We start from the raw sequence: 19433 nt of genomic DNA on the forward strand, positions 1-19433 counted from the left end.
TGAGCTAGTAAAGATCTTGCTCGCTATCACAGGTTATGTTGGGTAGACTACTAAGGGTATTTTGAAAAATTAATTTTTTTATTTAATATTTTAAAAATAATTTACTAAGAAGAGTATAGGGATGTTTGGACTGAATGATTATTCATGGCTCTAGTTTTGTTTTGTTTTGTTTTTTTCTTAAACATCTACCATTAATTTTTATTTATAACTTAATTTCTCCTTGTAAAGAGTGCATAGCTCTTTTGATCATTACCCTGTGAACTCATTCATCCTTTTATAATCCAAGGACAGTGACATAGCCGTTCATTAATATTAATTTTTGTTTTTACACAGTATTTAAACTTTCTCAGCTAGTCTGTGAATGGAGTCAGAGTTAGGAATTTACCAATCACAGTCCCCAAGAAATTAACAGTCTTTTTACTAAGCAGCAAAGTGAAGGTTTGAGGAGCTGCAAACGCACATAGGAGTGATATCTCTTACTGTCCTCCACTCTGCTCTATTTGAGTGTTTCTGGCTTGCCTTCCTTCCAATTGTGAGGTCGCTTTTTCACCCTGTAGAACAGCTGTCCTTTCTGCTGCAGAAAACAAACAAACAAACAAACAAACAAACAAACAAATGGTTTCTCTGAGATTTACCTCTGAGAACTGCTTTGCTGAAATCATTATCAGGTGTGCAGCGTGAATTCATGAGTAGAGATTAAGGAGACTGGCAAATTAGTCAGAATTTCGCATATAAGACAAAGAAAAACACAAATGGTGAATGCCATGTGCCTAGCTAAACCCTGGGACTCTGCAGCTGCTGAGCCTAATGGACAGCCCAGGCAGGGCTTCTTGGAAGGGCTGAGTTAAACATGCTTTGTCTTGAAATGAAAGAACGAAGCAGTCAGGAAAAGGGATGGAAATAAGGGTAGCATATGAACGCTAAGCCACATCTCTGTGTGCAGAGAGTGAGAGGGACCAACTCTCAGTCTGTGCTGAGTGACTGTGGGACTCAGACTCCCCAAAGTCCCTCTTCTTGGGTCAGCAGCTTAGTTACTATACAGCGACCCAAGGGGCATGAGGGCCACAGCAATGTCAAGATGACCAGGGGGAGGTAGATGTTAACAGACAGCGGTGTCTGTACCTGACTTGATTGTCTGCCAAAGCTCCCATTCTTGAATTTGTCAAATCATCTCTCTGTCATTGTAAAAAAGGCTTTATTAATTAGTAGTTGCCATATCTGTAAAATTCAAATGCTGCTCTATCTGTGTACCGGCAGCTGAATGGTTCTGATAGGAAGAATGGAGAACCTCATGTGGGCACCCGCAACCTGGATCTCACTCAGCTGCAAGGTGCTATGTGCGAAGTACATTTTCTCATGACAGATGTGCTAGCCAGGTGCTCTCCGAGGAGGTGGGGGGAGGAGGCAAGCCGTGCCCTGTATTCTCTGTGCCTTACAGACAATGGTTATAGACAGACTCTGATGAGCAGTAACAGTCGTTTGGACCCCTGCTGGGCTGCATTCTCCATTAACATGTGTGCTAAGGGTCTGTGGTGTGTTGGGGAAGGCCCTCCACAGAGCTCTGAACATGGAAAAAGAAGCGGTGAGTCGAGCACAACCTGACACAGCAGTGAACAGTCAGGGCAGCCGGTGGGGGATGGGACCATTAAGCATGGTTTTGAAGGACAAGATTCTGGCAGTGCAGGCAAAGCGGGGTAGCAGAGAGTTTCCCTTGACTTAGGTACATGAGCAATACAGTAAGAAACTGGAAAGGAATGGGTTGATTATCTGAAGATTTGTGCAGAAGGAGGGGCTGGAATGAGGTCATAAGGAACATGTGTGTGTGTCGGGTTTGCTGAAATTTGTCTTACAGGCAGTGGGGAAACGTGTGAAATGAAAACTGTCAATAGTGAACACAGAAATAAAGAGAAGGCACTGGAGAGGGGAAAGGATATCCCAGACAGAATCTGATGTTTGGATCTTATCAACACTGTGTAGACTAAATTAGCTTGGTCCTCACTATGAACTCAAGAAAGCCACTCTCCCTCTCCAAGCTTTGTGATGCTCACCTGAACTACACCCACATAACTCCTCACTGGGTGCTGGGCTTTGGGGGGTGCCTTGTTGGTGTACTCTTAACAAGAGCAACTACAGTGCTGAAGCCAGCAGTATGGTGAAGCTTCTTTCTACCCAGGCTCCAGTCCTGCTTTAGAGGGAACCTCTGTACAGTATAGACTCAGCTCTAGCTCAGCTGCACCTGTCTGCAATAACACACACACACACACTCACATCTGCATGACCACCTGCCCTTGAACCTCCTATTCAGTCATCATTGCAGGAAGAGCTCCAAAGTCTACTATGGCGACATCCAAGTGTTACCACAGCCACATGTCCCGTGTGGAACACTCTCTCGCTGCTCTTTTCCAGCGCCGTAGTGCGTCTGTCTATGCGATAGCACACCTGTCACCACATGTCACCATCAGCACTCCTATTCCTGGCCCTGGAAACACTCATTGAGCTTGCCAGGTGTTTCTTGGGTGGGGCTCTAGGGGCATCTCAGGGAGAGACCCCTGGACCTAGCTATGGCTGGCTTACGCCTGCTGGGAATCTCCTGTGAGGCCTCCCCATCCATTTGTGTTTTCCATCTCTTGGTAGAATGTACAGGAGTGACGTGGGAGCTTGCAGGAGAGGAGGCTTTAATGAGATCCACATGTATGATAGACAAGCGTGGTAGCACCCTTAGAGCTCATGTAGTTTGTACCCCTGGGCTGGGGGTGATACTATTGACTGCTTATTTTTTAAAAAAATATGCTTTAGTTACATGAGACCTCCTTTCTCAGACTATTCCCCCTAGTCACAGAAATTACTTTAGAAAAAAAAAAAAAAAAAAAAAAAGACAAAAAACCGAACTCTCCTGGAACAGAATGCATCCAACTCTGCAAACAGAAGCCAGCACTGTTCACACAGTAATTAAGGGTGGCCCTATCCCTGTCCTAAGGTTTTAGAAGAAAAATGAATTCATATTACAAACAAACTCCAATGACATGTGAGTACTTAAAATTCAGTAGACTCCTCTCTGCTCCTCACCCTCCCTCCCGTCTTTCCTTTCTTAGTCTCACCTCGGGCTTGCCTTTCTCCTTTTCATTTACACAGAGAAAAATCTATATTTGAGTCCCAGTTCTTCGTACTCAGCCCATAATCATGTGCTTAGTGTTCTCGTATGTCTTGATAGCATTTAAGGGTTTTGCTATTGTTGTTACATTTGTTTAGTGTGTGTGTGTGTGTGTGTGTGTGTGTGTGTGTGTGTGTGTGTGTGTGTGTGTACATATCATAGCATGCCTGTGGATGCTGGAGGTGAGTTGGTGAGTTTTCGGGAGCCTGTTCTCTCCTGCCATTGTGTGGGTCCCAGGGTCAGCCTCGGCTGCAAGTGCCTTTATCCCCTGAGCCATCATGCCAGCTTCAGTTTTTAAAACTTTAATAAGAGGCAGCAGATTTAAACCACCAGGAAAAAATGACTTCTGATTTTCAACCACAGGAGTGGGTGGATGGAAAGTTGCGTTACATAATTCTCACCTCCTGGTGCTCATGGAGCAGTGACACCATTGTCTATCCAGGTTTGTTTTTCTTGCTTATAACCCAGATTCCCTCCCTAGTGATCATCCAACTTCTAGCAGGTTAGTCTTAGTGCTTGCTTTGTGGCTCTGTAGATTCCTATGGCCTCTGGCCTGGGCAGGTGCGTACAGAGCTGCCCTGTGTTGCTCTAGGTGTAGATGCTTCATATTTGCTGGCTTCTCTGGGAACATGCCCCACGCCAGTGTGTGGGCAAGGACTGATCCTTAGGGGACCACTTTCAAGGGAGGAGGGATATTGCCAGACTTCTGGTGCATACATTTTAAAAGCTGAAAAATACTAACTCTAGATTCTGTAGGAATGTGGGGGACTGGAAAGCCCCATGGAACTGTACCACATATGCCACACCCACCTTCCTGCATCCCAATGGTTAGATTTACCAATAGTCACTTCCTCTTTTTAATCTCTGATTTTTTTCTGATTACTGAACTCTTTCAATAACTGAACATTATCAGTCTTATTTATTCCTCTGCTCAAAAATAGTCATAAAGCTTGTACCCAAACCCTAAGAATAAAATAGAAAACAGACCCAGAAAATAGAACTCTAAGGAAAATACATTTTAGCAGGTGCATGTTTGAGAGGGCAATAAAGTGCATTAATTAATTAATACACGTGATTTAAAACTGTGAGGATTCAGGGAGCCAGAGGGAATGTGCTGTGGGGGTCAGGTGGGAAAGGTGCCCTGGGAAGAACCCACCTGATAGAGTCCAGAAGATAGTAAAAAAGTGAGCATTGGAGGCCTGGGCATGATCAGCTGTCCCACAGAGCTTTTTAGAGATTTGAGAAGGTGATTTCAAGTGGGAAAATAAGTCAGGCAAAGGTCTTGGGGCTGGATTGTATGAGCGATATTCCATAAACAATGGAACAGAGGGGAAGAGAGCTGCAGGAATGAGATGAGAAATGAAACAGGGGCATAAGCCAGAGCAGATTCCTCAGTGCTCTGGGGATTCCCCAGCATATTCATCAGATGTGTGGATGTGGGTTCCTACAAGAAGCTAAGAGAACGGTCCCTTCATGTTAAATGAGAGACAGTGCTCCTGGAAGACCTAAAGCCTTTGATGCTCTGTGGGATGGGCACTTCAGGAGGCTCCCCTGGCTTCAGATACAGAAGGAATAGTTGTAGAGTGAGGAGTGGAGGGAGATACACAGAACCATAGCTGCAGAGACAGGAAGAGTCTGAACAAGAGATAAGATGGATAGGGGCAGATGTGGTGAGAGCACTCCAATTGGTGGAGGCTCTACTTTTTGCTGTCCCGGTGGCTGAAGAGTGAAAAAGAAGAGGGACACTGCTTGCTAAGAGGCAGAGGGCTGGAGGAGGAACAGCGGCAGACAGCAAGTTCAGTGTGAGGCCGGGCAAGCAAGCACAGGGTAGTCTAGTGTACTTGACAGAGTTGCTGGGGACACTCATGAATGTGTCATCCAAGAAACACTGGTGCTACAGACTAGGATTTTGGAACAACCACATTCAACACTGAACTTCCAGAGATGATAGAGGCCCAAAGGTCAGACCAGTCTGTGGCTAGGAGAAGGAGTCAGAGAGATGGCAGAGATGGATAAGGGATCATCAGGCAGAGCCAGTTGTATGACCCTATTAAATATTACAGCAAGTTGGATCAGATACAGACAGAATGCTTAGCCTGAGATGGTTGAACCTAGGGCAAAACTGACACTGCCCAGAGTAGTAACTGTTGGGACTTCTCTGGGCACAGCCTGAGTAAGAGCAGGGCATAGATGGATTGGCCTCAAGGAATAGGCCATCTTTCTTATGTGTCTTGGTCAGAGTTTCTATGGCTGTGATAACCATCAACTTGGGGAGGAAAAGGTTATTTTAACTTACAACTCTCAGGTCATGCTCCTTCAATGGGAGAAGTCAAGGAAGAAACTGCAGGCAGGAACAGAAGCAGAAACCATGGGGAAGCATTACTGGCTTGTTTCCATGGCTTATTCATTCTGTTTTCTTATGTTGTCCAGCACTCTCTTCCCAGGGGTGATACCACAGTAGGCTGGGCCCTCCCACATCAATTATTAATCAATCACATGCCCAATGGGATGTCTGTAGGCTAATCTCACAGAGTCACTTTCCCAACTAAGATTCCCTCTTCCCAAATATGTCTGTTTATAGGAGTTGAAGGTGGTGAACTAGGGCCCTAAGAAGAAGGGAGCTCAAATCTGGGGACCAAGATGGAGGGAGAAGTGTGACTGAAGGGAAATGGTGTGTCTGTACTTGAGAGTGTGACAAGAAGACAGTTATTAGTAGCAACCTTGGCTGTGCAGCTGACAGAAGGAGGGACGGCACAAGAGATGCCTAGGTACGATACAAGAACATTCAGATACAGATGATTGCAGAGCCTTGTGCACAGAAACCTGAAACAAACAGGCCAAGAGGCAGAGTCCAAGAGGCAGAGTCCTGGCTGGCTTGGGGCTCAGGGGGGAGCGGAGGCTCATACTTTCCCAAATCTAGAGGCAGCAAGAAAGTGAAAAACTCTAGTATAGACAGTGTTCCCAGAAGGCAGCCAGATGTCAGGGTGGGCCAACCAGCAGAACAAGTGGACATGTTGCAGTTGATGGTTTCAAGGTCTCAGAGGTGGGGGAGGTTAGGCCTTGTTAGCAGGGTCAGAGTAGAGGAATACTTTGCAAAGAGAGTTCAGGTGACAGGTGCTCTGAGCACTAGTGCACGTGGGCCCAGTGAAGCCCGAAACTGACCAAGCCAGGTGTAATGGTCACTCGTGGCTACCGCTTTGGCTAGATTGAGAGACATGTAGGAGATCAGTGATATGTTTTCCATGAATGTCTGTGAAGGCATTACAGATGCTAGTCTGAAATAACCAACTGATAAATCCAGGAATGCAATCAAGTTCTAGGTAGATGACTGGAAAGCAGTGGAACCTGGGAGGCAGAGCCTGGCTGAAGGAAGTGAGTCATTTAGACAGGTGTCCTTGAGGGGTTTGTCTTGCCAAGCCCTGTTTTGTTATGGCTTCACTCTGCTTCCTATCTGCCAGGATAGAATAAAAGTCCTTTTGTCATAGCAAAAGGAAAAGTAATTCACACCTGTGACTTTGCAGAATTCACTGCACGCGCTGTGTCCCCATGGGACACAGAAGAAGCTTCTTGCAATCTCAGAATTTCTCTGAGATTTGACATCACACACCAGTGGGCAAAAGCACCATGGTTGCAGCCTGAATTGTATAGAAGTTGTCACTAGACTGTGACAGCATTGGAAATGAATCTCAGGGTAGAGCCTGACCCAGCAGGGCTCTCCCTGAAGGCAAGGACACAAGGAAGGTACCATCTGCAAGGAAGGCATGGTAATTACCAAACCTCAGGTCACCTGGTGTCTAAGACTTGGCCTTCCACCCTCCAGATCTGGTTTTTACTCTATGAGTTCCAGAATTGAAGGCCCAAGTGATATGGCTCAGGGTGATTATATCACACAGCCCTCCAGAAATCTCTAGGAGAAATTCAGACAGACACAGCTTGGGAGCAAACTGAGACCTGAATAATCTAGGGTCAGCAGGATAACAATACTTATCCATTGGCACCCTAAATTCAATCATTGGGGTCCATGTAAAGATGGAAAAGGGAAACCAACTTCCAAATGTCTTCTGGCCTCCACAGTGTGCCATGGAATGCATTCAGTTCATTCACTCAGCTAGCCATTCATTCATTCATTCTCTCTCTCTCCCCTCTCTCACACACACACTAAATAAATGTAATAAAATATTTGAAACTGAGTAACATTTGATTAAAAGAATGACTTCTAGGTGTTAGAAAAAGATGGGAGATTTTCAGCTCATCTTGCCCCCATGGGGCGCCACTGCTCATGTGCATGAACCTGCCTTCTAACATACTGTAATTGCCTGTAATGACTACAATGAGCAGATGGAGAGCTCCATGGAGCCAGGCTAAGTGTGTTCTGTCTTAAAATGCTCATTTAAAACCCTGCATTCTTGGCACTGTGTCCACTTCTGACCTGGTGCAAACTGTTGAAACAAAATGAAGAAAAATTGCCTGTGAGAGGCTCACTACACATCAAAACACATCACATGAGGCATAGCACACTGAGGGCAAGGGTTCACAGGTGACATGCATTTATATATATTATACATTATATATATGCATGATTACAATTTACAAAGGAGAAGTCAACATACATGCACACTCGCACATTTATGGGGAGTGTAGCCTATGTGGCCCAAGAAGCCTTTCCCACTTGACCAGACCACAAGAGCTGCCTCATAAACCAGAAAGGAGTTAAGCTGTCATGAGGCCTGTGTCATGGCCAAGAACTTACATATTCTGACATCTCTGTGTTAACTAACTGACCAGGAAGGGTGAGACTTGAACAGGGGCAGATGTTGCCAACTCAGAAATGAGTGAAGGGGTGATGGACAGGACAAAGGTGCTAGACTTACTCTCATGAACATCTACAATCTCATGCTAGCCCAGAAGTATGTGGTATCCAACCAAACTGGATTAGGAATTCCAGGGAGCCTAGGGCCAAGAATCACTTTCTTTAGGGTATGTAAGCCAGAGTGTCTAGAGCCAGCCATGCACTTTCTTTATTAAGTACTTTTGTGTAATTGCTTATCATCTTCAGTGTCCGTTTGTGGCTGCACTTACATATCACCTGGCTAAATTGAGTCTCAATTAAGAAGATTGGCTGTAACATTTTTCCTGTGTCTGCATGACATCTCTTGGGCATACTTCAAGTTTGATTTAGATCAATGACTTACTGGCACATCCTATTCATTCCTATATCTGACATGTAGTAGAGACTCAAAAAGAGATTGCCAAAAGAATCAACAGTGGTGTCTGATTGAGGTCCAAGATACTATGATGACACTAAGATACAGACATCATCTGTTGAGATGGCCTGCTCAGGATGCTCCAGCAAGTACCACATCCATGGTCTCCTTCATTCTCATGGTTCTGGAGACCAAATCCAAGAATAGGACATCAGAAGGTACATGACACACATGAGCATTTCTAAGATTTCTAAGTACATGCATATCTATGTCTATAGGGTGTAAAAATGTATGTATAAATGTACATGCATGAGTAATAATATTATGTTGAGAATGTTAAGTGCCTATGGAGATGGAGAAAGGAGACATCTGACTTTGTCATAAATAAGAGATAACTGAGGCTAAGAGATTCCACAAAGATTCACTTGAAAGAAATGTGCTCTGTGGGATTCTGCCTTTTTGATTAGAGCAAGGCCTTCCAGGCAGAAGGTACTACAAGGATTAGTAGCTGAAAGCACAGGTATTACTCCATCTCCTGGTATTTTGGAGAGAAAGGAAGGCAAAATGGTGGCTGTGTGGCCAACATGCTGCAGAAAGGTAGTGAATATGTGAGTATAGCCAGAGTCAACGCAGATTTCAAGGATGGAGTTCTCTGCCTCAGCAGTGGCTCTCTATGGCAACTCAGAGGCAAAGCAACTAGAGATAATCTTCGCAGAAAATTAGCTGAGATTAAATATGTCCAGAATGGTATGACCACAGACCTAGGGGAAATTTGATACAATTCCTATTGTTGTACTTAAGTTTTTCATCTGTTAAGAGATGACAAACTTAGCTCTTGATTGGAGGGGAGGAGGCTGGGAGAAGCTACCACATTGCTGCTCTGATTGGCATCTATTTTGCTTTAAAAATATGTGGTCTAAAATACCTTTACTGGATTTTAAAAGTCCAGTGGGAGGGTGGTTGTGCTTCTAAATATGTGGATATGAAGGTGTGTGCCACATGGCATGGGGAGACCAGAGGGCAACATTGGATGTTATCCTTAGGAACTTCAACCACCTCCTTTGAGAAGGGTCTTTCATTGGCTTGAAGTTCACCAGCTAGGCCAGACTAGTTGGACAGCAAGTCCTAGGGAATCTCCTTTCTCTACTTTCCTAGCTCTGAGATTATAAGGCTACTTCTGCACCCAGTATTTTTAAAAAGGTTTTGGGGGCCAAAGAGGGGTCCCCATGCTTATAAGGCAAACATTTTACCAACTGAGTCTTTTCCTTAGCCCTTTATACTAGATTTTTTGGAAGAGTTTATTCTCCATCAACTATCATGATATCCTTGTAGAGACTGGGTCTAGAGACTAATGCCTCTGACCTCTGTCCAGCATATGTCATACCTACAAGCTCAGCTGATAAACATCTTTCCATCCTCCCTAATACTCAAGTACCTCAAGGAGCAATACCAATGAAGAGAGACTTGTAAGAGATAAACCAAGGTGGGGGTTGATCCAAATGTCATTTCTCTCTGCCTTGAGAATGGCTGTTTGCTTTATCCCTTCTCTGCAGATTTATTGCACAATTATATTTTACTTAGGCTAATAATTAAATGAGTGTGAATTCCCTGAGCATATAATGCTTGATTTGGGGCAAGGGTATTGTTAAGTCTCTGTAAGGGGAATCTAGCCAGGATTAACAACTCGTGTGAGTTACCTCCAAAGCTGGAAACAGATCCACAAAAGCAGATCATTACCTGTGGATCACAAATAGTTTCATGTAGATTTTCGCACATGAATGTGATTGTCTTTATTTGCATTTGTCAACTTGCTTGCACCATGAAGGCTAAATTACTCTTTCTCCTAGTTGTTTCACGTTAATGTTGGAAAGTGATTTTGGTTATGGTGGTAGCTTGTTTCCAAAAGAAATCCACGAATAATTTTCATACGTTATATTTTATTCTAATGCTATATATTTTGGGTTTAAAATAATAAAGTGTATGTTTCAATCAAAAGTGTTCCTAACTCATCTTCCTGGTCTTTTTTTTTCTTATCTGATAAATCTTCCATAAGAAACTACCCAGTTAAAGTTCTTCAGGTTAATAATAATTCTACTCATTGCTCTGGTTTGTCTTTCCACTTAAATTACACTATTTCTTTTTATTTTTATTTCCATTTATTAACTGTACAAACTTATGTACTTCATTATATTCCTTGCACATGTATGACATACTGTGATCTTAAATCCCTATAGTCATATTCTGCTCCACTCACTGTGTATCCTTTTCTCTACCTCTGAGCCCTCATTCTACCTTCATATACTATCTCTATTGTTTTCTTCCCCCTTCATTATTGTTGCTACACACACATACACACACACACACACACATACATGTAATTGATGAGTCCATTTAATGTTCCTCATATGTATATGTTTTTAGAAATGACCACTTGCTGTTGGATAACCACCTGGAACACTCATCCCTATGGAAGAGTAATTCTCCCCTTTTCAGAAGTCATTAATTGCCTGTAGTTCTTTATTGACAATTGTGGCCTCATGAGATTTCCCCCATCCATGCTGTCATGTCAACTTGTATTGGACTTGGCCACTTCTTGTTGAGATTTCATAGGTGCAGCCTCCCTGTCCTATATAGGGAGACACAGTCCCTTAGCAGATATCCTGGTCAAGTCCTATGCTTACTATAATGTTTTTTCCCATGCTTCTGTGGTGTTCCCAGAATCTTAGGTATAGAGGTTGTGTTATAGATGTGTAAGGAGCTGGGGACACCAAGTTCAGTTATTCTCTGATTATGAGCAGATATTATTTTCTGTGATGGTCTCTCTCTGCTGCAAAAAGTCTCTTATTTGGTGAGGTGTTAGGGATATATTTATCTCTGGGTAAAAGGGTAAGTATCTATAGTGGTTAAGAATTATACTAGTTTAAGAATTTAGGTTCTTCGCTAAAATCCATGGCTGGTACTGTGAGCCTAGCCAACTTCACTGACTCTTCGTGAGAATGTACAGGGAATAGATTTCTGTACTTTGGAACTTGTTGCATTATCTATGCTTTTACACAAAACCACACACACACATCTGTGTATGTGTGTGTGTCCCAAGTTGACAAAGATTAGATGAAACAACATTCATAAATTCATAAAATTACTAGACTATTTAGAACACTGGGGTATTGTAAGAGGAGTTCATGATAAGGCTGTTGAGGGCTAACATACATGCATACAGTTAGTGATGGCACCAGCAAACCCACAACTGAGATTCACCCTCCAGTTCCCCTAGGGACCATGAGCATACCACAACTAACTTAAGGTCTTCTACCCTTCAGCGTTTCCCTGTCTAATTCAGGTTTCAGACCCCACTATCTCCTGCACCTGTCTTATCCTTTCCAACATCTTTGCGGATGGCTAAAGACACCAATTACTTTCCATAGGTCTCAGAAAGCTCTTTTGTGGTTCTGTATGACTAAATTCCAAGTTGTCTTAATGCTGTGGTAGACAGATCTATACTGTGAACATTTGCTATGGAGGACCATGTTCTGGATGCTGAAGGATCTGCTTGTGGCTACCCAGAGTAAGAATCCAGTTCCCTCAGCAGGGAGCTTTCCACTCCCGGGGCACTCAGATCCCCTGGGCAGTACAATACAAGGTGGCCTCACTGAAGGCCTTGGTTACTATTGCCTGGCTCCTCCCCTGTTCTTTTAGGACACCACCAAATGCCTCACCTTGAGCTCAAGGACAATAGTGTATACTGCCATTCATTGGCTTCATTGTGCTATGCACTGAGCTGAGTATATCACTTATAGAATTTCACCTAGTTCTGATGGCAATGTTGGAAAGTAGATGACAACCAAACAAAACCACTGAAATGCCATTGCGCAGCATTTTGTGGAGGGAAACAACAGCGTAATGTGCTCAGGTCTGACTATGTTCCAGGTTTCATGACTTTATTTTCCTGGTTTTTTCATATTTACTTCTAGTCTTTGTGCCCTCTGTGACACTTGTCCTGCTATCCTGCAGAAGTGTTTTGCTTGCTTTGTCTTATGAGTGGCTAATTGACTGAGATCCCTCAACCTTGTTGCTCTGTGATTGCCCACCCAGCCTTTGAGCAACCAAACTGTCCCAGACAGTTGTAGTGCCATGAGTCACTAACCAGATCACAGCTTGTACAATGACCTTCCAGTGGCATTCAAGGTCCGGCTCCCTCCACTACATCACCCTTGCTGTCACCAGCCAGGTGCAGCATTAATGCTCATAGAAGTGAGTGCTCCACGCCAGAGGATATCACCATGGCCTCAGGCTCTAAGGTCGTATTTATGGAATCAGAACAGAGCCCATTGAGGCCAGCCATGACAGAATCAGCGCGTCGGTGCTGGCTTTTGCTGAGACAGAGTTGGATTATGAGTTTGTAGTTGATCTCAGCATTGCAACTTTCATTACAATATTAAGTGACTTACAGCACACAGACCTTGTGCACTCAGATGTCAATGTGAGGTTTTGGAATAAGATGTTTCCACTGATATCATGGGGGCACTACCTAGATATAATAAATAAGAATAAATGAAAAGACATTTATTTCTGAAAAAGTAGTTCAGAGCTCTGAGCAAAATGGGACTCCAAAGAAAGCAGAGATGTTTGGTCCCAGGAGCATGTAGTCATTCCTGCAATCATGTTCTGAGGTCCAGCAGCACAGAACGAGCAAGTGACGAATTCCAGTAATTGTCCACATTCAGTATTGGATGAAAGTAGGCTTCTTAGTCAAGCCCACGGCCCATTTGAGTCTGAGTTCAGGTGCTAGCCCTTCTCCACAGGGCCTTTGTCCACAAATTAACTCTGCGAAGCCCAAGTCTTTCAAGAGAAAATCACATATAGCAAGACTCACTTCATGGAATCTCTCAAGGATACAATCTCACTGGGCACACACAGTGGTGGCACCAGCCTCCACACAGAGAGCACATGCACATGTCCAACCCTCAGTGCCTTAACTCCTGGGTGCCAGCAGCAGCCAAGAGCTCTGAACTATCTCCTGTGAGCAAGACAGCTGAGGCGATGCCAAGTATCACATAAGCCAAGGAAGAGAGTAGGACCCTTGACACTGGGCTGCTTTAGTTGACATGACTGGTGTCAAGGGTGGGTGTAGACCACTGTGCCTCAGAGCCCAGTGCTGCCAGCTGATCTAACTCAAGAACTTTGCTCCTGCCAGCATGAAATGGGTTTCCTGTTCTCTCAGCTTCTACCTTTGTTCAGAGGGCCATCTAGCAGCATGTCTTCCGCTGGCTTTGTTGGGCACGTGGTCCTTTTCTCCAGGATACTAAACAACATGCAACTTGAAGGCTGGAGCTGAGAGAGAAGGGTGTTCCAAGAGCTTCACCTCAAAACTCCATCTCAGCTGCCTTAATGTAAACCTACAGTGTTCTGAAATTCTGAGAGAAGCTTGCTCAAGGACAGTGATGGCCACACAAAAGGGAGTTTATGCTGAAGATTTGGCTCAGTGGTTAAGGGCACCCAGCTCTCTTTTAGATGACCTAGGTTCAGTTCCCAGAACCTACATCAAGCATATGGCAACTACTTCTAACTCCAGTTCTAGGGAATCCAACAATCGCTATCTTCATATAAATTCACACTGGAGCATATATGTATACATAAACAAAAGTAAAACAGTTTTTTTTTTCCAAAAGAAGGTAAATTTGGCCGTACAGAAAAATAAATAAATAAATAAATGTACCTTCTCTAAAACGTATATCTAAAAATAGTGATGACTCTCATCTAAAAACTAGTAGTTTCTATGTGCTTTACATTTGAAAAAATGTGCATTTTTTTTCCATGCTTACTTTATGGAAGTTGTTTTATTTATTTACTTTGAGTTACTCTCTCTCTCTCTCTCTCCCTTCATTACAGAACTGGATTTTTAAAACTACTTACAATGTTTGTACTTTACCCTGGTAGAGCCTTAAGTTTTTTTTTCTGGTACACTGAAATGAACAAGAATTCTGCCCATACTCAAGGAAAAAATGTGCTGTAAGAAAGTGTCTTTACCTGCCATGCTTATGAAGTGGCAAAATTAAGTGTAAAAATGGCTTCATTACTTAAAGTGAGCTACAGATTCAATGCAAAATTCCAATAACATTGTTTACATAGTCAGAAAAGATAATCCTAAACTTCATAAAAGAAGCACCAAAGACCCCGAATAGCCAACACAATCCTAAACCCTACAAAAATGCTGGAGATATTAATACAGAGCCATAATTACAAGGTCAATGTGGGATTGGGGCAGTAATAGAAACTTAGACCAACTGATGACCCCATAATAAACCCACACAGCCACAGCCACCTGATTTCTGAAAACAAATGTCAAAAACACACATTTGAAAATGGACAGCCTCTTCAACTACTGGTATTGGGAAAAGTGAATATCTACATGTAGGAGAAAGAAATTAAATCTAGACCATACCCCACGATAACCAATTCAAAATGCATGAGAGATTTTGAAATAAGATCCAACACTTTGAAGCCACTACAGAAAAACATAGGGAAATTAGTTGAGATACAAGAACAAATGAGGAATCTCTGAAAACTGACTTCGAAAGCACAGGATATCTCAAGAATTGATAAATGGGATTATATAAATTTAAAAACTTATGCAAAGTAAAGAAAATAATATCACCAGAATGAAGAGATTACCTATGAGGGGAATCTTTATTAATTATGTATCATATAGGGGAGTATGTCAAACACCTTAAAAATCAAACAACACAGAACTCCTCTCCCAAATCTTCTAATCAACAAATGGACTAATAAACCAAATAGAAAGTTTTCAAAATAAGAAACAATAATGGCCAGAAAACTCTCTGGAAATTGCCCAATATCCTTAGCCATTAGAAAATTAAAAGTAAAAGTACTTTGAGATTCCATCTCATCCTACTCGGCATAACAAAAAGAAAATGAAGACAACACTAATGAGGATGTGGGAAAGGACCTCTCATTAATTGCTGGAAATTGGGAATGTGAACTAATCCATGGAAATCAGAATGGAGGTTCCTCAGAACACTGAAAGTAGAAGTAAAGTAAGACCCAGCTATACCACTGCTAGATAGATGCCCCAAATCAGCATGACAAAGAAGTATAGGGTCATTTATGTTTTTGTTGTATTACTCAAAATAGCCAGGAAATGTGGCAGCATAGATATCCACCAGCAAACAAACAAACAAACAAACAAACAAATAAATAAATAAAGTGGTGTGTGTATGATGGTATTTTAGGTAGCATCAAAGAGAAAAGTGAAATGATGATTGTAAGAGAATGTATAGAACTGAAGATTGGAAAAGGCTTCTTCCTTTCTTCTGGCAATAGACATCAAGTGAGCCAAGATGGGTACATAGAAATACATCCAGGAGCTATGGAGGAAGAAGCAGTCCGACATGATGCGCTTTCCTTTGAGTGTCACTGCTGGCAATACCGCCAGATCTCTGAACTGCACAGGGCTGCCTGATGCATACAGCCTGATAAAGTGCAAAATCGGGGATACAAGACAAAGCAAGGTTATGTCATTTACAGGATTTATGTCCACTGTGGTCACTACAAATTCCCAGTACGTAAGAGTGAAACTTAGGGAAAGTCTGTCCACCATAGTGTTAAACAGCTAGAATTTGCCCAAAGCCTTCAGTCTGTTGCTTAGGAGAGAGCTGGGCACTACTGTGGGGCTTTAAGAGTCCTGAGTTCTTACAGAGTTAGTGAAAATTCCACATATAAGTTGTTTGAGGTTATCCTCATTGATCCATTCCATAAAGCTATCAGAAGAAATCCTGACACCCAGTGGCTTACCAAACCAGTTCACAAACACAGAGAGATGTATGGGCTGACATCTACTGGCCACAAGAGCATGGCCTTGGAAAGGGCCACAAGTTCCACCACACTATTGGTGACTCTTGCAGTGCAGCATGGAAAAATTATAGTAGTAATACTCTCCAGCTCCACTGTTACCGCTAATACATGCAATATTTATAAAATTCATGCCCAATAAACAATTTAGGTTAGGAAGAAAGAAAAAGGAAGGAAGGAAGGAAGGAAGGAAAGAAAGAAAGAAAGAAAGAAAGAAAGAAAGAAAGGAAGGAAGGAAGAAAAAGAAAGGCAAGGAGAACTGGATATCATCATGTCCAGTGGAAAAACAGACAAACTCAGTGACAAATGTTTTCCCTCATATGTGGATTTTAAATTTGAATGTGCATATACTTGTATAGGTAAGTGTATAAGTGCGCACGCGCGCGCGTGTGTGTGTTGTATGCATGCACGCATGTGGTATAGGGTTTGAAACTAAAAGGGGACCATCAGAGGGAAAAAGATATTGAGAAAAAGAAAGAGGGGTGTAGTATATTAACAAGGAAGCACGGCTGGGGTGGGGCCAAGAAGTGAAGGGGATATATGGGAGAGGGATAAGTAAGAACAAAGAATTGCATGAAAATGCCAAAATGGAACCCATTACTTTGTATGCTACCTTAAAAACTAATAAGCCAATTAAAAACCATAAATAAAATGTAAGTATCCTTAGGGCAAAATTTATTTGGTTTTAGTTGATATAAAGCTTCAACAGGGCAACAAAGATGGTCTGGCCAACACTTGTTATGGCTTCTATAATAGGGAGTGAAAATATTTGGAAAATCTGAAATTTTCCAGAGATGAGGAAACATCGTTACCTTTGACTCGTTCGTTCATTCATTCATTCATTCGTTCATTCATTCAATCAATCAATTTGGTCAGTCAGTCAATCTTTCATTAATTCATTTATCCATCTATCCATCCATCCATCCATTCATTCTTTTCTTCCAGAGCTGATTTAGGGCTTCCTATAGAGAAGACACAATCTAGGTGTTATGACTCAGGGAAAACACAACCTATGCAGACTCCCAGCCTGGTGGAACTCTAGTTGAGGGAAGACCTAGTCTCATGATCAGATGGTAGAATTCCCGTTACTTTGCTTTGAGACAATCCAGACTTTTTCATGCTATATTTTTACTCAAAAGAACATAAAAATGGACTCATGACATATTCAAGCTTTATCTTATGTCACTGATTTGTTTCCCTGTGGGTTGAAAAATTAATCTATATTAAGGACAGAATATAGTCTCAGCTCTGACTAGTTCTAGAACATTACACATTGTAGCATAAATGCCCTGAGTTGGGTTTGTCTTCTCCCACCAGAAGGACATAGCCAGCAAGCCACTTGTTACAAACTTTAACAGTTGAAAAGATCATTATAAACTTACTAACTTGCTGAGCTCTGGAAGTTTCACCATCTGCAATGTCTTGCTTACTTCTGGTTGATTTCCGGCATGGATATGTAACATATCAAATTCTGCTGTTCATCTAATTGGCCAAATCTAAAACCCTCCTCAGCCAACTCTGCAGTGATACAAGTTTTGGGGACTTGGAGATAGAAGATAATTTTATTTCATACCTACTGGAAACGGAGGATTAATGGATAGCCCTCTCCCGGGGGCCTGGATAATCATCTTCTTAGTTCCATCCCAATGATTCTGTTTCTATTTAACATTAGGAGATGATATAGTTATGTCCCTAATTCGTAATAGGCCTTCTTCATTTCCTATTTGTCTAAAAGACTGTAATCAGATTCATGATGCAAATGAGCAAAAATATCAAAGGATGTATGTGTGTAAGGGCAATGGCAATGCAGTCTTCTGCTTTGCTTTGATGTTTCCAAGAACACCAAAAGAAGTTGTCAGAAGAAAAGACTAGAGATTGTTTTATAAATATGATTTGGAAACACACTCATGTGCGCGCGCACGCACACACACACACACACACACATACACACGCGTGCACACACACACACACACACACACACACACACACACACACACACACACACCAGCCAAGGACAGGCTGAGAGACTGATGAGACTGATGAGGGGCTGACATGGGAGTGAGGAATTCAGGGTATCTGAGTGGCCCACAGAAAAGGGTCCATGCAGTGAAGTTAGCTTTGTGTATGCTAAGCTGAAATTTCAGAAAGGAACATTTAAATCAAACAACAAGGAAGAGCACCCAAGGGGAACATATTTGAAGTTTTTGTATAATCTCATAAGAGAAATGTTGAAAAGTTTCCCCAGGGTTTATGAAAATGAAAGAACAAAGCAAATAGCCACCCTTCTTCATAGGAGCCAAACTCAGCCTAGAAGTATCTCCCTGTAAGACCCTGAAGACTCAGCAGTGTTCTGTGTATACAGGGGAGCACTATGCTACTATAAATAAGAGATGAAAGAGAAAGGAACCTGAGAAACACTTGTTTGGGAAAGTTTAAATAAATCCATCTGTTCAAGAGGTAGTGAAATTAACTCTGCCAGATAGTGGCTTCAGTGTGATAAAAAAGGTGTGTAAGGTAGACAGACCCTTCAGAACATGTTGCTGTATCAGAGAGGCCTAGAGTTCAAGGGAGAGCATGTGTCCTTGGCTGCTTGAAATTGGAAGCGGGAATGACTCAAGCTTGGAGGTTGTGAGAAATCATAACCACAGTTTCAAGTTCTGGTTAGACTCTCCATGGTCCAAACTCTCCTGCCCCCATTTGAGACACAGCAGTAATCTTGGAGCTGAGTATGCATTTAACATTTAGGTGTTTCCTGATTTTCACAAAGGTTGCCCATTTCAAGGATGAGGTCGTGGAGGCCAAGAGGGAATAAGATGGGCATTTCATGTATCACGTAAGTTAAGAAATGTCCAACTACAAAAAAAGACCACCCAAAAATCTCATTCTTTCTCATGCGTTCCCCGTGTTTTCCCATGCAGCAGATTTGGAAACACTAGGGAAGGAAACCATATTGAGGAAAACCATGGCGCCAAGGACACTGTCTTATTCATGGAGAGTCTTCTGCTCTGTCACCAGAGACTGCCTGGGAAGAACTCAGTAAGAAGTCATGTGACAGAGTGACTATTCCAGACATTTCCACATGGATAAAGTTAGGCTGTCCACATAGGTAAAGTCATGGCACCCCAACCAGAGTTGCTAATGTCTTTTTTTTTTTTAATTGGTTGGAAGACATTGATGGCTCAGTCAATACAAAGAATATGACTGTGTGC

The 19433-nt window shown here is 42.4% G+C and overlaps 1 protein-coding gene and 1 pseudogene across 13 annotated transcripts in view; both read left to right on the forward strand.

Annotated features, from left to right (window-relative positions):
* Nucleotides 1–19433, forward strand: part of Myt1l (myelin transcription factor 1 like) — a 405732-nt gene that overhangs the window by 43863 nt on the left and 342436 nt on the right. The gene's annotated exons all lie outside the window — the stretch shown is intronic.
* LOC127188067 (60S ribosomal protein L15-like) lies at nucleotides 15714–16332 on the forward strand (annotated as a pseudogene).

The sequence above is a fragment of the Acomys russatus genome, chromosome 1, assembly GCF_903995435.1.
Source record: "Acomys russatus chromosome 1, mAcoRus1.1, whole genome shotgun sequence".
Taxonomy (NCBI): domain Eukaryota; kingdom Metazoa; phylum Chordata; class Mammalia; order Rodentia; family Muridae; genus Acomys; species Acomys russatus.